The sequence below is a fragment of the Nicotiana attenuata genome, unplaced genomic scaffold (assembly GCF_001879085.1).
Source record: "Nicotiana attenuata strain UT unplaced genomic scaffold, NIATTr2, whole genome shotgun sequence".
Classification (NCBI taxonomy): Eukaryota; Viridiplantae; Streptophyta; class Magnoliopsida; order Solanales; family Solanaceae; genus Nicotiana; species Nicotiana attenuata.
Genome location: NW_017672359.1, coordinates 84198 through 96214, shown reverse-complemented (window position 1 = coordinate 96214; position 12017 = coordinate 84198). Strand labels below are relative to the sequence as shown.

At 37.3% G+C, this 12017-nt stretch overlaps 1 long non-coding RNA gene across 1 annotated transcript; it reads left to right on the top strand.

Annotated features, from left to right (window-relative positions):
- Positions 1-598: 598 nt before the first annotated feature.
- LOC109212907 lies at positions 599-2804 on the top strand. The gene is made up of 4 exons (XR_002065929.1): positions 599-685; positions 1261-1325; positions 1711-1762; positions 2332-2804. It is a non-coding gene; the product is annotated as an uncharacterized LOC109212907 (long non-coding RNA).
- The last annotated feature ends 9213 nt before the right edge of the window (positions 2805-12017 follow it).

The following is a 12017-nucleotide window of genomic DNA, read 5'->3' as shown; positions in this document are numbered from 1 at the left end:
GTCGATTTAAACTATGTCTGGTGGGATCGGGTTGCACGCCGCAACAGGAGGAATAAGGGTGATATATTGAGGAGAAATAAGGGTGAATTGATATTGACTGGTGGGATCGGGCTGCACGCTGCAACAGGAGGAATAAGGGTGATATATTGAGGAGAAATAAGGGTGAACTGATATTGTCTGGTCGGATAATTAATCCTCGCATAATGGGTCCCATCATAACTTATTTTCAAACCAAACGATCCCTTATAGATGTATAAGTATTGCTACTAATTCTAAAAAATATTTATATATACTTTAGATGAAATTTTTATTACAATTTTAATATTTTCTACATCTAACTCAAAACATTATATACACCATAGCTTAGTTCCCATTTTGTTTATTTGTTGTTTTTCCAGCAAAATTTTATTATTACTACATTAGTTTTGTATTTAGTTTTTTTACGTAATATCGTGTAGGTATTCATTTGTGCAAAAGTATATGAAAAGTTAAAGGCAAAGTTACAAATAAAAAATATAAACGAAAAAAAAAAGCCCAAATCTCTCCATGACCTAAAATATTTAGACTCCCAAACCCATTCCCCAAAAAGAATATCCGCACATCTCCCACTCTAACCCTTTCCCACTCTAAGCAACTATCCCTAAAACCCTCGTTCCTCTTGCTTTGAAAAACGGAAATTGTCAAGGTATGGCCACCCTAATTTTTTTTTGTTTCTCTTCTTATTATTTCTATTTTTGCCATTGCTTTCTTAGGATTCTTGATCGAGAATAGTTCTTTTCAGTTTCATCATTACATTATGGCAGTGAAATGGCAATCCCGACTTTAGCTATATTGATAAGTGCTAAGAATTTAAAAGATTGCCAAATTCAAAGCAATGAATTAGGAATCTATCCTATTATTAATGGAGGGCCTTTTTCGTATATTTTTATTCCTACATATGCCTTTTGTAATCTGTTTAAATTAGTTTGTGTATGGAAATTTGTAGTTGAATCTTAATTCCTGTAGTACTAAGCCTGAACAAGCCTTTTATATTGCCTATATTTGCCTTTTATAATTTGTTTAAATTAGTTTTTCTATTTTCTTCTATATTGTATATTCTTCATTACCTTCATTTGCAGATTGGGGATCTTAAATGGCTTTTTGGGTTGTACCCAGTTTACAGTTATATGCACACACAAAAAACTATACTAATAAATCTTCTCTATTAGAGTATGTACTGTTCACAGTTGTAGTCGCTAATATCTATGTGAATAATTGCAGAAAGCAAATGAGTTGGTGAGGCACAATATTCACCCAAATTTGATGATCAGCTGAGTAGATATAGGGTGAGTATATGCATTCATATGATGTACTACTTACTAAATAAATGGTCATATGGAAATGCATCATCGCTTTCTATATATTTTTATACTTCTTGCGGAAGCTAGCAATGATGCAAATAGGTAAAGAAGAGTTGGTTGTTAAGATATTACCATTCCTTTATTTCTAAAACTTCAATGCAACAATTAGGATAAATCCGTAACTCCTAAATACTTCTAGACACTATCCAATGAATTTGCTGAGATGGTGGAAAAACTTCTCAAATATGACGTATAAATACTCCAACAGCTTATAAGGGTGAAATCATTTGTAGGCATATGCTCCAAATTTATGTTGCGGTATGGTGATTAGGTTCATTCTTTTTAAGTAAACCTGAATTTGTCTTTTCAGGCACTCGTGTTATGGCATCAACGTAGAAACAAACAAGTGTAATAACCATGAGGTATGTATGATACTTCACTCTTTCTCAAAACAAAATCAATTGGATATACTACCTAGTGAAGGATGGAGTGTTTACAAAATTCTTGTTAAAATCTTTAGGACTTCTGAAATTTTATTTAGAATAATAATATTTTACTCTAGTAATGTTTGTTGTTATGAAACGGGTGTGATGTTGAACTACTTTAGCTTGTGCTCTTTTCTTGAGCCGAGAAATATGAGAATATATTTTTTTTGGCAGTTACGAACTTAAGAATTTACAAGACTTCAGACTTGGAAACACCTAGTTATCAGATACAAAGAAGAAATGCAGCTTATGAGGTTGATAGTATTTTCTTATAATGTTGTGCTTCAAACTAAGAACTGCTAAATAAGACTTACGTTTTGAAAGGTTTGTAGTTTTTTGGTATATACATTGCACTAATAATTTTAAGATTTTAAAGAAGCAAGTTGTTGTTTCTGGCAGAATCTTATCCTGCCAAAGGAAATGTTATTTAGTTCAAACGTGATTGACAAGTCCCAACTAATTAATGTACTAAACTTATGGTGTCGATGTCATTTTTTTATATACAGGTTAGAATTTATGACTCCTTCATAGTTGTAGAAACAGAAGGTGGCAGTCCTGCAAGATCAATAGGGTAACATGGCAGTCTTGCTGGATCAGGAGGTGTGGTGTCACCAGGTGAAATAATCGATGGAGTGCTATAAGATCTTATTTTGTTGCGTCCTTCTTCTTGATATCCACAAGAACAACAATTTCTTTCACGCAAATGGTACAAATAAAATCTACTAATGACTTTCAATTCGCCATCAGAACCTGGTATTAGAAAAGCATTGGAGCACTTATGAGTTTTCACTTCTCTTCACTGTCCGTTGATGGTTACCATCCCTATCCAGACTCACATTAGCTAGTTTTCTTAGAACTTTATTATTCGTGTTGTAAAAGAGTTATATACCTGTATGAAATTATTCTTTTTCTTGTAAAACAATATCGTTATGTTTTGAGTATAACAATATTTTAGTATTCTAATTTATCTTGAATGATATTATTGAACCTTTAATTATGTATTCTTACTAATGTATATCATTTATTAAAAAAATTAAAATTATTTTGCTAATTTTTTTAATATATTATGGATTGTTAGCTACAATATATAAATTCTTGTGGCTAAAGCTGATCGTGACAAATTCTTCAGTTTATTGCTACGAAATTATGGAATTCATAGCTAAAAGTATGAATTCTTAGCTACGATATAAAAATTGTTGTGGCAAATACTTTAATGTGTTGCTATGAACTTTTGAATTCATAGCTAATCACAAGTACTATTGCCACGAGAGTAAATTATAAATTTAGCCACGGAAGTTGAGCTTGCGTGGCAAACAAATTAAATTTTTTGCTGCAACATAAAATCTTGTGGCTACAATATGAAGATAGCTTCAAATTTTATTCGTCGTGCAAAAGAATAAAATCACTTGCTACAATTATATTTTTTGTGGCGAGAAATTTTTACCATTGCAGCTACAACATAAAAGAAATTTGTGGCAATAAGTATTATTCCTTAACCACGGATCATGTAAAGTTTGTAGCTAACTTTTAGCTACACTACATTTTGCTATGAATGCTACGGAAAAAAATATTGTGGCTAAAGTGTTTAGCCACGGAAATTTTTATATTTAGCTACAATATATTTCGTAGCTATAGATGCATTATGTTGTAGTGATATTGATATTGTCTGGTGGGATCGGGTTGTGCCCCACAACATATTACCTTTATTATCATGATATTGATATTGTCCGGTGGAATCGGGTTGCACGCTGCAACAGGAGGAATAAGGGTGGATTGATAAGGAGTAATAAGGGTGAATATACACATCTTCTATTTTGGCATCCCCTGTTTTACTGTATTGACTTTAGTTCATTCGTACAAGACTTTGATAATTTGTATTTCTGGTTTCGCTGAGCTTTGAGGATCGAGTTATTGACATCGATTTATTGACTTACCGTCATTTCTTGAGTTCTGTCCCTGATACTGTTATTCTGGTGAATTAATTTTTAAGGTAAATTTACCACGTTGATTCAATTCCTCCTGCCCTGCGGAGTTGTTAGTAATATGGTAGTTTAAAATAAAGGAATTAATATTACACTACCTTGTATGACTTTTAAATTATACCTCGCCGTATATAAATTTCAATAGTACAAATTCTAATAATTGTTATATTCTATTTCAATTGGTTTCTCAATTAAATTTTCTTAACCCGTATGAGGTTGTATTTTACTTAAAAATGAATTTCTATTAAGTTTTAATTTGATAAATCCTATATTAAAGGCAATAGCTTATTCGATGTTGTATTTTTATTTGGAAAAGTTATTTTCTTCACTCAAATGATTTCTAGAAATAACTTCATCTTTTCTCACTAATTTTTCTATTGGTTTAGAAACTGTAATTTACTTTATGTTATATAAATGGGACTCCTTGAACATCTAAATTTGCGTTTTGTTAAGGGCATTATGTAGTGAGTAGCACGTGGTTTTATTGTGCAAAGTGAAAGGGAAATATGTGGGCACAAGGTGCCATGTGCGTTAAAGGTTTGGAAGTTGTGATTTTGAGATGAGGTTCCGAGTACCGGGATGGTTGGAATTCTGTGTATTAGAAATGATGCGATTGGTTGAGTTAATATTGTTTTCTCTTATTTGGTCACATTTTACTGATCTGTATCCCAACTATGTTGGTGTGTAATTACCTGGTTATTTTCGTTATCATCTGTGTTTTTCCCCTTATTGTCTCCATTGTTGTAATTTTATTTCTCCCTGCTATTGGCATTACTTTGTTATCTTTATCCTGTTAATGTATTGTCATATCCTGTTCAGTTTATTAGACCAGTAGGTGTCTTGACTGTTCCTCGTCACTACTCCACCGAGGTTAGTGTTGATACTTGCTGGGCACTGCTGTGGTGTGCTCATACTACACTTCTGTACATTTTTGTACAGATCCAGGTATTTGATCGTTAGTGGCTGTACGGATCATTGTTGTGGAGACTCAAGGTAAACCTGCTGTTGCGTTCGCAGGCCTCATAGTCACCTTCAATTGTATTTATTTCCATTGGTTCCTTTTGTTCTGGAACAATGATGTATTTCTTATGTATAACTACTCCTAGAAAGGCTTATGACTTGTACTACCGATTTTGGGAATTGTAATTGTTCAAAGTTATCTAATGCGAAGTTAGTGAATATTATTTATTATTGTTATTTCTGTTAATTCTAGGCTTACCTAGTTTTAGAGACTAGGTGCCATCACGACTCCTTCGGAGGGATTTTGGGTCGTGACAAGTTGGTATCAAAGCTCTAGGTTCATAGGTGTTACGAGTCATAAGCAAGTTTAGTAGAGTCTTGCGGATTGGTACGGAGACGTCTGTACTTATCTTCGAGAGGCTACAGAACTATTAGGACAATCTCACTTCTTTCATTCCTTATCGTGCGATATTGATTCAGCTCGAAGCATATATCATATATTCCTTTACATCCACTCGTGTATGATATTGCGCTCTCAGTGTTCGCTATGCGCTAGTGGTTCGTGATGCTACATACGGGCTACGAGGGAGTCAGAGATGCTTAGACATTGTCGCAACGTGTTGTCCAGACTGAAGATACAGAGGTATTGAGAGACCATTCAGTTGTTTATATGGAGGTGCAGCGGGTTTTGGCATCTGGTTGATGAGTACGAGCTTGAGAAGGTTTAATTGGTTGACTAGTCGTCGAGATTGTGGCGGGGTCACGAGGTGGATGTTGATTGAGGATAGTTGGTGGTATTGGAGTACCTTGCGATTGGTGTTGTGCGAGCTATGAAGTTTAATTTTGCGGATCATCAAATGTTGTTTTCTATGGCTTCACGGCAAGTGGAGGAGTCCACTAGCGGCGTTCAGATTGCAGAGTCAGATTTACATCAGTTTTGGCCTGAGGTATGTATATATGTAGTATTGGAAAGTTTCTGAAATTTGTATATGACTAAGGTCTGAGATCTTTCATGGGATGATATTGGGTCTTACGGTGTTTCTACGTCATTAATGAATCTACATTTTAGTATCAAGGGGAGTCGGAGAAACAACTTCAGATTCACAGAAGGTCTATTCATCGTGGGCATCGTGGTTGCAATAGAACGGGGGGCTTCAGAGGAAATGCAGTGGTTTATGAGCTTCTGGGCTACGTGGTTCGTGTTAGGATCATCTGTATTTGGGGCTTTGATGAGGATTATTGCATATCGACTATCCGAAGAAATGGGTCAGTTCAGTAATGTTGGATCAATATAGTAATGGAAGTAATTGGTCCTTTTGAATAGGAATTCTCTACTGGCATTTCTGGCAGTACTCTTGGATTGGACGGTTTGGATGACCCAGTTGAGTTGGGAAGATGCAGTCCTGATGGCCTGGTTGCGTGCGGGCGGATCTCGGAGAGTTCTCGATGGTTTTGGAAATGGCTTGAGTCGGCTAGCTACTATGTGCATAAGGAATATATTGTACATTATGGTTTTCTCCCGGATGGGTATCAGAAATTAATAGAGTGTTGGCATTGTTGGATATCATATGTGGATAGCGTGCATTCTAGGAAGAAACCTTGAGTTTTGGGTTGCGGGTGCATGACTAGTGGCACAATGATTTCTGGGTTTTGAGGCTTTTGAGATTTAGATTTTGTTACACGGCCGAAAATTCTATATGGGTGCTTCAATAGAATAATGGGGTGTGAGTGATGTATCAGCCATTTGATTTGCGTAGTTGAGTTCGGGTATGGAAATTTTGGTATTTCTGAGGTTTTGGGGCTAGATGCCTTCATATGCGGACTATTTCCTATTTGCGGATTGTGAAAAAATAACATTGAGGATGGGATAATTAATAGCATGCATTATCGATAGGTTGCTGTGGACTTTTGGAAGAATATTTACCTATTTGGAAATGATCAGGATTTGGGTTGGGGGCTATTTGAAAGCTCAATGAGAATATGTATTTTGTATCAGGTCAAGTTTGGGTGCTCTTATGAGATTGTCATCATGGTAATGCTACAGGGAAGAATGGATATTATTTGTGCCCCTAGCCTGTGTTATGTGCTACTCTCTTATGTTGTGATAGGCTGTGAGGTTGTATGATTATTCTCCACGCATGTTGTAATTCTGTCCAGGCCTTATGACGATGCGGGCGAGATAGCCCTCGTGATGTTGATGTGCTCATTGCACCTTAGTTGTGCTTGGTTTCTTTCATGTTTTATTACTTCTATTAATTTTTCCCACGGTTTTACTTGTGCACCGTGATGTGCTTGATATCAGTATTCATGTGATCAGTGAACCCGAACACTTTGGCTTGATGAGTATTTGGGAGCGGGCTGCACGCCGCAACAGATGTGATATGGGATACCCTTTCCTTGTGTCTATTTGGTGTTTTGGTTTCCCTCTGTGGGATAGATTAATGAAAACTGTACTTTTGTTGTCACACATGTTGTACTTGTTAGATAATCCTCATAGCTTGTTTTCCTTTATTTGTGCTGCATAATTGAGTTATCGTTGGTTTGGTGTACGAGCTGTGTGGTGTAAGAATCCGTGTGGTTCCGTGATGAGTTGTTAGTTGGGCTGCTTGTATTGGCTGAGATGAGGTTCTTAGACCTGAGATTAGCAATATCGTACTGGGGGTGAGGAGTGTTTGGAAGTATGAGGTTGTTTCTGCTAAGATTTGGGCAATGGCCCTTGACGGACGAGAGAGCTTCTTGACTTGTTGACTTCATGGGCGGCTACGAGTTTCCGCATGTTTCTTTATCATGGGCAGCGGAGTTCCGAAACAAGGTTATATTCAATGTGAAGTGTATTACCGGCATCCAGGATGTTATTTGAGCAGCTATGGTGGTCAGAGGTTATTGCTACGGGCATTTGAGTTGTGTGAGACAGCATGTGATTGTATTCTGGATTAGAATCTTGGCTCGATTCAGCTTGTTCAGGTTTATACAGTGTGATGATGTGAGATTCGGATCCTATGATGAATTTCAGATGTTGAGGTTTGGGTTCTGTCCTAAGGTTATGGAGTAAGGATGAAGTGAGATCGTCAGTTAAATTGCATTGTCGATTCTACATAGGTTGGGTGATGAAGAATCAACCCTGGGCATATTGGTGAGCTCATGCAGTGGGTTGATGGCTTTGGAACGACTCCGGGCACATCGAGGATGAACGTATGTTTAAGTGGAGGAGGATGTAACGACCCGACGGGTCATTTTGAGCAATTGCATCCGATTCGGCAGTTTGAGGTCACAAGAAGCTTCATATTAGGTGTATCGACTTGCGTGCATGGTTGAATTCAGTTTTCGGATGATTCGGAGTCAAATTGGAAGAAGGAATCTAGTTTTAAAAGCTTAAGCGGTGAGAATTTGACCGGAATTTTACTTTTGAGTTAACGACTCCAGAATGGGTTTTGGATGATGTCAGAAGCTTCGTATGATGATTTTGGACTTAGGCGTGCGTTCGGATTCGGATTTGGAGGCCCGTAGGGTAATTTGAGGCATTTCGGCGAAAGTTGGAAAAATTGAAGTTTGGAAAATGGAAAAGTTTAACCCATAGTTGACTTTAGTGATATCGGGGTCGGAATGCGATTTCGAGAGTTGGAGCAGCTCCGTTTTGTCATTTGGGACTTGTCTGCAAAATTTGACGTCATTCCGGGTTGGTTTGATGGGTTTCGGCACAAGTTTTGGAAGTTGGAAGATTGGAAAGTTCCTAAGTTTGATTCATGGTGTGATTCATTGTTTTGGCATTGTTTGATGTGATTTGAGACCTCGAGCGAGTCTGTGTTAGGTTATATGACTTGTTAGTGTATTTAGATGGGGTCCCGGGGGCCTCGGGTATGTACTGAGTGGGCTACGGGTCATTTTCCCATTGTTTGAACTGTTGTTTTCTGCTTCTGGTTTTCTTCTTCACGATCGCGAACAACCTTTCACGTTCGCGATGTGGTGTTGCTGGCTACCTCGAATCCTTCTTCGCGTTCGCGTTTAACACCTCGCGTTCGCGAAGCTCTGTCTTTTCCTTCATCGCGTTTGCGTCCCCCTCACGCATTCGCGTAGTTATGCCGTTCCACTCTTCGCGTTCGCGTACTAGTTCATGCGTTCGCAAAGAGCAGTCTTGGGCCATCTGACTTTCCTTCTTCGTGTTCGCGAACGCGTTGTCGCGTTCGCGAAGCGCATCGGGCAGCCTTCATCTTTCCTTCTTCGCAAACGCGAGTATCCCTCCGCGTTCACGATGCTTTTAGATTTGGGCAGAATAAATAGTACTCTATTCCGAGGGTATGCCATTTTCACCATTTTTGGAGTTCTAGAGCTCGGTTTTGGGCGATTCTTTGTGGGGTTTTCAAGCATAACGATTGGGTAAGTGTTCCTCACCTAGAATTGATTATATTCCATGATTTTATCTTTATTTTTATCATTTAAATTGTGTTTTTGGTCGAGGAAAATGTTGGTTTTTTAAGGAAATTTCTAAAATGAAAAATCATGATTTGTGGGACCAAATGGTATCGGAATTTGATAACTTTTGTATGGGTGAACTCGTATCGGAATGGGCATTCGGTTTTTGTAAAATTTGTCGGGTTTCGAGGTGTGGGCCCGGGGGTCGACTTCTGGACCAATTCTTAAAATTTGATAAAGATTGATGCTTTATGATCCGGAATAGTTTCTTATGTGTTTTATTTGTGCTTTGAAGTTATTTTGGTTAGATTTGAGCCGTCCAGAGGTCTTTTCACCCGAGAAGTTAATTTTAGATTATTAGTCTCTCTTCTTTGAGGTAAGTATCTTGCCTAACCTTGTGTGGGGGACTTCCCCCTTTGAATTTTGAGTCCTCTATGCCAACTGTAGTTCGTGCACGCGAGGTGACGAGTGCGTGCCCAGTCTTATTTGTGGAAAATTTGCCTTTAAGGGTTCTTAGGTCCTTATGTTCATTAAGTGGGAAGTGTTCTGATATGATTGGGTTTCCTATTTGCTAGTTTCACCTCTACATGCTCTATACGATGTTGTTGGCTTTTCTTTACCTTACTTGTTATTTGGACCTTATTTGCCTTAATTGAAGTGATTGCCCTCCTTATTGTTTGTTATTTCTTAATTGTGAGTTCCTCTATGACTCCGTGCATATATGCTACATGTCCAAATTGTTGTGGTTGCCTGTGTAGTCATCACGTGCCTTACCTGTCTTGTTGTTTTTGTAAAGGTTGTTGTACTTCTTGAGATTTTGTGATTCTCTTGTTGCCGTGTACTCATACTCTTGGTGGTAGAAATACTTGTAATTGAGCTGCTGAATTGTTGTTGTTTATTTAAACTATGTCTGGTGGGATCAGGTTGCACGCCGCAATAGGAGGAATAAGGGTGATATATTGAGGAGAAATAATGGTGAATTGATATTGTCTGGTGGGATGTGGTTGCATGCCGCAACAGGAGGAATAAGGGTGATATATTGAGGTAAAATAAGGGTGAATTGATATTGTCTAGTGGGATCGGGTTGCACGCCGCAACAGGAGGAATATGGGTGATATATTGAGAAGAAATAAGAGTGAATTGATATTGTCTGGTAGGATCGGGTTGCGCGCGCAACATATTCTGTATATTATTAAGATATTGATATTGTCTGGTGAGATCGGGTTACGCGCCGCAACATATTATCTTTATTATCATGATATTGATATTGTCCGATGGGATCGGGTTGCACGCCGCAACAGGAGGAATAAAGTAGATTGATAAGGAGTAATAAGGGTGAATATACATATCTTGTATTTTGGTATCCCCTGTTTTACTGTATTTACTTTAGTTCATTCGTACAAGACTTTGATAATTTGTATTTCTGGTTTCGTTATTTTTTGAGGATCGAGTTATTGACATTGATTTATTTACTTGCCGTCATTTCTTGAGTTCTGTCCCGGATACTGTTATTCTGGTGAATTAATTTTCAAGGTAAATTTACTACGTTGATTCAATTCCTCCTGCCCTGCGGAGTTGTTAGTATTATGGTAATTTAAAATAAAGGAATTGATGTTACGCAACCTTGTATGACTTTTAAATTAGACCTCGCCGTATATAAATTTCAATAGTACAAATTCTAATAATTGTTATATTCTATTTTAGTTGGTTTCTAAATTAAATTTCCTTAACCCGTCTAAGGCTGTATTTTACTTAAAAAGGAATTTCTATTAAGTTTTAATTTAACAAATCCTATATTAATGGCAATAGCCTATTCGATGTTCTATTTTTATTTGGAAAGGTTATTTTCTTCATTCAAATGATTTCTAAAAATAAATTCATCTTTTCTTACTGATTTTCCTATTTGCTTTAGAAACTGTAATTTACTTTATGTTATATAAATGAGACTCCTTGAACATCTAAGTTTGCGTTTGTTACGGGCATTATGTACTGAGTAGCACGTGGTTTGATTGTGCAAAGTGAATGGGAAATATGTGGGCACAAGGTGCCATGTGTGTTAAAGGTTTGGAAGTTGTGATTTTGAGATGAGGTTCCGAGTACCGGGATGGTTGGAATCCTGTGTATTAGAAATGATGCGATTAGTTGAGTTTATATTGTTTTCTCTTCTTTGGTCATATTTTATTGATCTGTATCCCAACTGTGTTGGTGTGTAATTACCTGGTTATTTTTGTTATCATCCGTGTTTTTCGCCTTATTGTCTCCATTGTTGTAATTTGATTTCTCCCTGCTACTGGCGTTACTTTGTTATCTTTATCCTGTTAATGTATCGTCATATCCTGTTCAATTTGTTAGATCAGTAGGTGTCTTGACTATTCCTTGTCACTACTCCATCGAAGTTAGTCGTGATACTTATTGGGCACCGTTGTGGTGTGCTCATACTACACTTCTGTATATTTTTGTTCAGATCCAGGTATTTGATCGTTAGTGGTTGTGCGGTTTTTTTTCTGTGGAGACTCAAGCTAAACCTCCTGCTGCGTTCGCAGTCCTCGGAGTCACCTTCAATTGTATTTATTTCCATTGGTTCCTTTTGTTCTGGAATAGTGATGTATTTATTATGTATAACTACTCCTGGAAAGGTTTATGACTTGTACTACCGGTTTTGGGAATTGTAATTGTTCAGAGTTATCTAATGCGAAGTTAGTGAATATTATTTATTATTGTTATTTCTGTAAATGTTAGGCTTACCTAGTTTTAGAGACTAGGTGCCATCACAACTCCTTCGGAGGGATTTTGGGTTGTGACACAAACCCTAGTCAACTCTTCCAACTTAAAGCTTCCAA